Consider the following 6,765-nt stretch of genomic DNA (forward strand, 5'->3'; position numbering starts at 1 on the left):
AAGATCTGTGAAGAGGACGTGAGCCACCTCTTCCAAAGGCAGAAGATCAGGAAGGCTCCTGGACCTGACGGTGTCTCACCATCGTGCCTGAAAATCTGTGCAGACCAGCTGGCCCCCATCTTCACTCAGATCTTCAACAAATCACTGGAGCTGTGTGAAGTTCCCTCCTGCTTCAAACGCTCCATAGTCATCCCAGTCCCCAAAAAAACCTCCATCTCTGGACTAAATGACTACAGGCCCGTCACCCTGACATCTGTATTCATGAAGTCCTTTGAAAGACTGGTGTTGGCCCACCTGAAGGACATTACAGGCCCCCTGCTGGACCCCTGCAGTTTGCCTACAGGGCTAACAGGTCAGTGGATGATGCTGTCAACATGGGTTTGCATCACATCCTGCAACACCTCGACTCTCCAGGGACATATGCACTGCTCTTCTCCCTCTACACCAACAACTGCACCTCAGGGGACCCATCTGTCAAACTCCTGAAGTTCGCTGACATGTCGGCCTACAGACGGGAGGGTGATCAGCTGGCTCTCTGGTGCGGTCAGAACAACCTGGAGCTTAACACGCTCAAAACTGTGGAGATGACCGTGGACTTCAGGAGGAGCCCCCCGACTCTGCCTCCCATCACCATTCTAAACAGCCCTGTGTCTGCTGTGGAATCCTTCAGGTTTCTGGGATCCACTATATCCCCAGGACCAGAAGTAAGCACATCGTGAGCAATGTACAATCCTGAGTCAAATTCCTCGTATGTGTACACATACCTGGCAATAAAACTGATTCTGATTCTGAAGATCTCAGGCTTTGAAATGTGTTCATTTTAGACTATGCAACTTTTCCTGAACAGCAGTCACTGTAGATATATGTGGCAATTATGGAATAATCAAATGTAACAGTAGTAAGAGTTTAGAAGGGTTGATTAAGAAAACAGCTCGGGCCAAGGTCAGTTGAAAACTTGTCATCACAACCTTATAATCTTTGCTATAATGGACAGCAAATTGGAGTCCAAAAAAGCTCACGGGAGTTAACATAGTGGTGCAATACAGTTTTTCACTGGTGTATTTCTAAAACTGTTAAAAAACTTTATGGAGTTAGCGATGGTGCAGTGGTTAAGACATATGCCTTTGATGTGGGAGGCTGTGACACATCCACCAATGTGTCCCTTAACAAGACACTTAAACCCTTGTTGCTCCAAAGCGGTGCGACCTCTGACATATGTAGCAATTGTAAGTCAATGCGGATAAAAGTGTCAGCAAAAACACTGTAATGTCATATAATACTCTCAGTGTGGTTCATCAGTGGTGATAAATGATTCAAACATCCTGCGAAGTGCACGCACAACTGTGCACAACACCACAGCTGGTGCTCCAGCTCTCTTCCTCTTCTACATGCTGCACCCACACATGCACACTCAAGGTTAGGGTAACAATTTTGCATTTATTCACACACTTTTAATAAATTAATAAATAATAATACAAATCTTAATAAAAGTTGTTTTGTTTTTATATTATCTTAAACAGCATTATACGTTGATGTTTATATCACCATAGGCCGTATATTAAGTTAGTGGGAGAAAACCAGTAGTTCTATGTAAATATGCCATTGAGCCCCCCCACATAATCAAAATGCCATGATCCTCATTTCATAATGCCACTGCAAAGATTCGACTGTGAGATTTGTAGTCGAATCAGGCTCCTCTTATAGCAGCACTTTGTGCCATGATTTCATCCTTCTAGAACTTTTTATTGGTGTATTTATTATCCATTGTTGCCATCTAGTGGCCCTTTATGTGCTAATTTTACATCTTTATTTTCTCTTTTAACACCTTTACTTTGTGATGTTATTAATTATGTGATTAATATAGTTTGTATTATTATTTCACCACAATGTTGTTTATATTTTTGGGGCCATTTCAATCACAATTTTTACTATTAAAACTTCAGAAAGTCAAAATACATTTGTTAAAGATTAATGCCTTTTTTGGCTTTATCGTTACTAAAAGGTTTTTGCGTATGTGCATCAAGTGAACATTGCCTTTGTGTATTTTCACATCTGCATTTTGAAGAACTTGCATCTGTGTGATTTCCACTCACACTTGCAGCCTGTTTCTTATGTACTTCACTCAGGAATGTGGTCTAATTACAGAATACAGAATAAATAAAAAAATACAAATTATTATTATTAGTAGAAGGGGTATTATTATCTACTGTAAGTGCAGAAGTAACGTCAATATCCATGAGCAAACTATGAGTACATCGTTTTCAAAACCACTAACAGATTGTTCACCAGTCAAGAGCTGTGAAACTGCAGCCATCTTGATAAGCAGCGGTTTCTGGGCTGTGTTAACGGTAAGACACAATAACACTCATTAATGAAGATCAGGTTACAGGTATAAACTTAATCTCTGCCCAGACACAAGGTTCTTCATGCGTCTGTCTGCCTCAGGTGATCTGGCGAAGCCCCTCTCGCTCCGGACTCTGACAGCAGCCAGGGCACAGAGCAGGGCACCGCGCTTACATGCAGTTACACCGGCACAGATGATTCTGCAGTCGGCAGAGGAAGGAGACTCCACTTTGTGGGTCGAGAGATCAGAACTTCAGGAGTTCCTTCTTTCAGTAAAAGAACCATGGAAATCTTCTTCTGCAGGTATGAGACCCTTATGTTGCAAACAACAATCTACTTTCCAAAATTGTCTTGTTTGATAAAAACACAACAAAAGAAAAACGGTCTGCTCTTAGTCAGTGATGTAAGTTAGACTTTCACCTAGTTAGTGTGTTAATGTGCTTAATCTGCATTGCAGGGTGTTACTGGAAAGACTTCCATCCCTTGAAAGTATTAGCAAATGTTAAGCTCAACAACCAAACTAGTGCTAGTTTTTAAACAATCCTAACACTATCCGGATCCAAAATAATGGAGAAATGTAGATAGGGTTAAAATTGAAGTCTGGACATGGCAGGCACTTACGTTAGGCTGGTGGCAGGCCAGGACAGGTGACGCTGAGGTCGCCATCCTTCCCAGTGGACGTGTAGGTGTAGTAGCCTGGCTGGTTGCTGGTGATCAGGCTGTTGATCCAGGACTTATACTGGGACACTCTGGTGTAGGCTGTTGGGAAATTAGGCTCGGCACAGCGTACTGCAAAACTCACGATTCCCTCCTGGATCCAGCGACCGCCCTGCTTGCTCACCAGCGGACCTCCTGAATCCCCCTTTAAGGAAAGACATATTTAAGCGAAGAATCCTTGCAGAAGCTCAAATCTGACACAAACACAGATGTAAAAGTGATCACCTGACAGGAGCTCTTCCCTCCTACACCAGCGCAGATCATGTTGCTTGTGATCAAGCCCACTCCATAGTTACAGTTACACTGTCTGTTCCCCACAATCGGCACCTTCACCTCCATTAGGTTTCCTGGGGATGGAAGGTCCACTAAAAAGACACAAAGAAACAAATTTAGTTTAGTGAACAACACAAGTGGTGAAATGTGGTTTCAAATAATTTCACACAAAATGGACAGTTCTATTTTCTATAGGCTTCGCCCTCTAGATCTATAACTGGTGCGTTTATCCCTCGGCACATGCACAGAGCTGTGCATGTCCAGTGGAAAGAGCTTTTTCCACGCCCTCTATTGTGATTGGCCTCATCGTGCCTCATCCATTGACAACCGCTTATCCTGCGTACAGGGTCGCGGGGCTCTCCTTCATTAAAATAAGAATTCCATGACGCGCTGTTGCAGGGTAAGTACCTATTACACGGTACCAGGATACTCAAAGTAAAATTTAAGAGATTTAAGACCTTTTTAATACTACCTAGGATAAATTTAATGACAACTTCATTGCCCTATAATGGAAAATTGTATAAATTTTAAGCCTGAGAAAATTGTTATTTACGAATTTACCTGAATTTAATAAAACATTTATATATATACAATACTCACATTTATATTTAATACACTATAGCTTTTTGGGGTGTGTTTGTACTTTGATGCACGATTCACAATATTGAGTTCATGAGAACTAGACAAAAAGATATTTTAACACTATTTTGATGAAATATTCAACATTGAAATATTTAAAGGGTTGAGCATTAAACACTTAATTTCCTGCATCCCGGAGATATTTTCTGCACCAATTTATGGTAGAATGGTCTTTATTTATATAAAGTGAAATAAAATTTAGGTGACAATTCAAACAAAACCTTTCTCAAACATGTTTAACAAATGCTTTTAAAAACACATGACCCCAGCGTCCCCAGAGTAACTGACACCTATGAAATGAATACAATATTTGTAGCACTAACAACTCTTATGGTGTGAAACCAAAGATACAAAATAAATTGTGCAGTATGAGTTGTTACAATTAGTTACACCATGGCTACATAAGGTAATATAATGTAATATAATATGCCTTTTGCATCAAGGCTGCTTGAAATATAGTATTCTATAGTATTGACGTGAAAGCAGCGAGGATAAGGAGTTGGGCTCCGGTTTGTTTATGCCGTGTTGCGTTAGCATGTTTGATGTTTCCTTGTTGCTGTTTTAACATTTACTGACAAGTAACCTGCAGGTCTTCCAGCTCTGCTGTTTCATTAGCGCTCGCCACAGTGTGACTGACTCGCACACCGATCCGCTTGTTGTGCTAACCTCAGCGCCACTGTAAGACCTTGGTAAACAAAATTTTAAACTTATTTTTAGAATATGAAATTCAAGACTTTTTAAAATACTACTGTATTAACCCCAGTGTACATTTGAATTTTTCCCAGGTGGGCTTAATGGCACAGTGCGAGAAGAAGCACACTGTATGAGCAAGCTTGAAATGAGAATAAAAAGTTGAGCCCACTTCAGTGTGGTTTTATGAAATGTCTTCCTTTCTAATCCATTTCTATTTTGACCATATGTTGACTAAAGGTGATTGCAACATTTTCTTTGATTTGTTTTACCTCACCAACATAAAGTGCACCTATATTTGTCTGCCAGTGTTATCAGAAAAGTGAATTTTAGACAGTTGCATTACATGTAAACATCAGCTAATGTGCAACTTTATCTTTTATTTACAGTTAGAAAGATGACAATATGTCAAATATGACAGAAGCGTGTCGCCTTTACCAAGAGGTTATTTCCTTTAGATGTGTATTGTGTTATAACAATACTGCTCAACAGCTCCATGATGTGGACCAATTGCGGGAACACACACTCTCCAGCACATGCTTTATTGTGAGCATGTGAAACAGTCTTAGAATTAATTTGTTGAAGAGGATAAAAAATAAATATATCTACCCAAAGCGGGGATTAAACATACAATCCTTAGATTGAGAGACGTGTACTCTACCAACTGAGCTAACCGGGCACAGTCAAAATAAGTCTGACATTTTCCTAAAAAAAAACGAGCCTTGTGTTAGACTATCGTATCGTTATCTCGAGAAAATTATCCAGTTATCATGGGAAAACAGAGTAAATAAAGATTTTCCATAGATGGTCGCCTAGGGTTTCCATAGCTAATACTGCTATGTAGTTGTTGTTGTTTTTTTGATTGTAAGCTATTACTACTGTTTTTAGGGCACTGCTGATTTAATTAAGATAATTAATTAGTTATTTACTTTTATTAGTTTGCTTCACCTTACTATTACTATGTATTATCTGTTTATGTACATCGAGAGAAGCCAACCTAAATGTCATAATATAAGTATAGTGACAATAAAAATCATTCACAATTCTATTCTCTCCTTTAAAAAATATATTTTAGCCAAAACTGTCTTGCTTTTGGCTTTGACGTCGGCTAAGAGAGTCAGCAATCTATCTGCTCTCTGTGGCTCCTTCATGCCTCAGAATTCAGGTTGATGGCAGCTTCTTCTCCTCATAGGTCTGAGTAGGAAGATACATGGAGAGCTCTCCCCCATGTTGGCCCTACTCCACTTTTGCTGGAAAATGACAGTGTAATTCAAACTAGTTCACAAAAATGTGTGTTAGCTAATGTCACAGACAGAATTACAGGTTTTGTTGCTCCCCTGGGTAAAGGAGCAACTACATTTATGCTTTGAAGGACTCTGTTGTTGACACCATTGTAGTCACACTAGGCTATCTCTGAAAATAAATGATACAGATCCTTTCTGACCCACCTCCAAATCCAATATTGCCCCAGCCGGTGACCCAGGCTACAGTGTCCTTGTAGAAGGTGCTGCCTGGGGCTGCCAGGCAGACGGGCAGGATGTAGGAAGTGAAAGTCACCGGTGAGGAGAGCTTCAGGAGGCAGATGTCGTTGACAAGAGTTTTAGAGTTATAGTTGGGATGACTGATGATCTGTGATACTGTACGAGACACTTGGTTGGGGTTTGTTCCCTGTTGAGTCTGACGACCCAGAGACACAACCAGATCGCTTGTGGTGGATCTGAGGTAATCAAAAGAGAAACAAAACAGTGCTAATACATGTAAAGCAGAAATGTAGTCAAGGAGACACTTGGGCCATTATTTTGAAGGATTTCTAGCCTTTATCTGTGAAGGATAGCTCAAGAGTGACAGGAAATGTGGGACAGAGACAGCGGACGACATGCAGGAAAGGGCAGCGAGTTGGATTTTATTAACCTGTGCTGCTGCGGCAAGGACCAAGCCTTTGCACAATAGACGCCGCTCCTACGTGGGCCATTTTGAAGGCCACATCTGATCTAGTTTGTATTGGACCTGACAGATGTGGCAACAGAGAGATATCATTCCCAAATATTACAAATCTTTTTCCTCATTATATTATAAATCATTCCCTCAATGAACTGAAGGGGT

The 6,765-nt window shown here is 40.6% G+C and overlaps 1 pseudogene; it reads right to left on the bottom strand.

The window, feature by feature from the left end:
- Positions 1-2,965: 2,965 nt before the first annotated feature.
- LOC123966971 overlaps positions 2,966-6,765 on the bottom strand; it is a 17,057-nt pseudogene continuing 13,257 nt past the window's right edge.

Source organism: Micropterus dolomieu, unplaced genomic scaffold, assembly GCF_021292245.1.
Source record: "Micropterus dolomieu isolate WLL.071019.BEF.003 ecotype Adirondacks unplaced genomic scaffold, ASM2129224v1 contig_14676, whole genome shotgun sequence".
NCBI lineage: Eukaryota > Metazoa > Chordata > Actinopteri > Centrarchiformes > Centrarchidae > Micropterus > Micropterus dolomieu.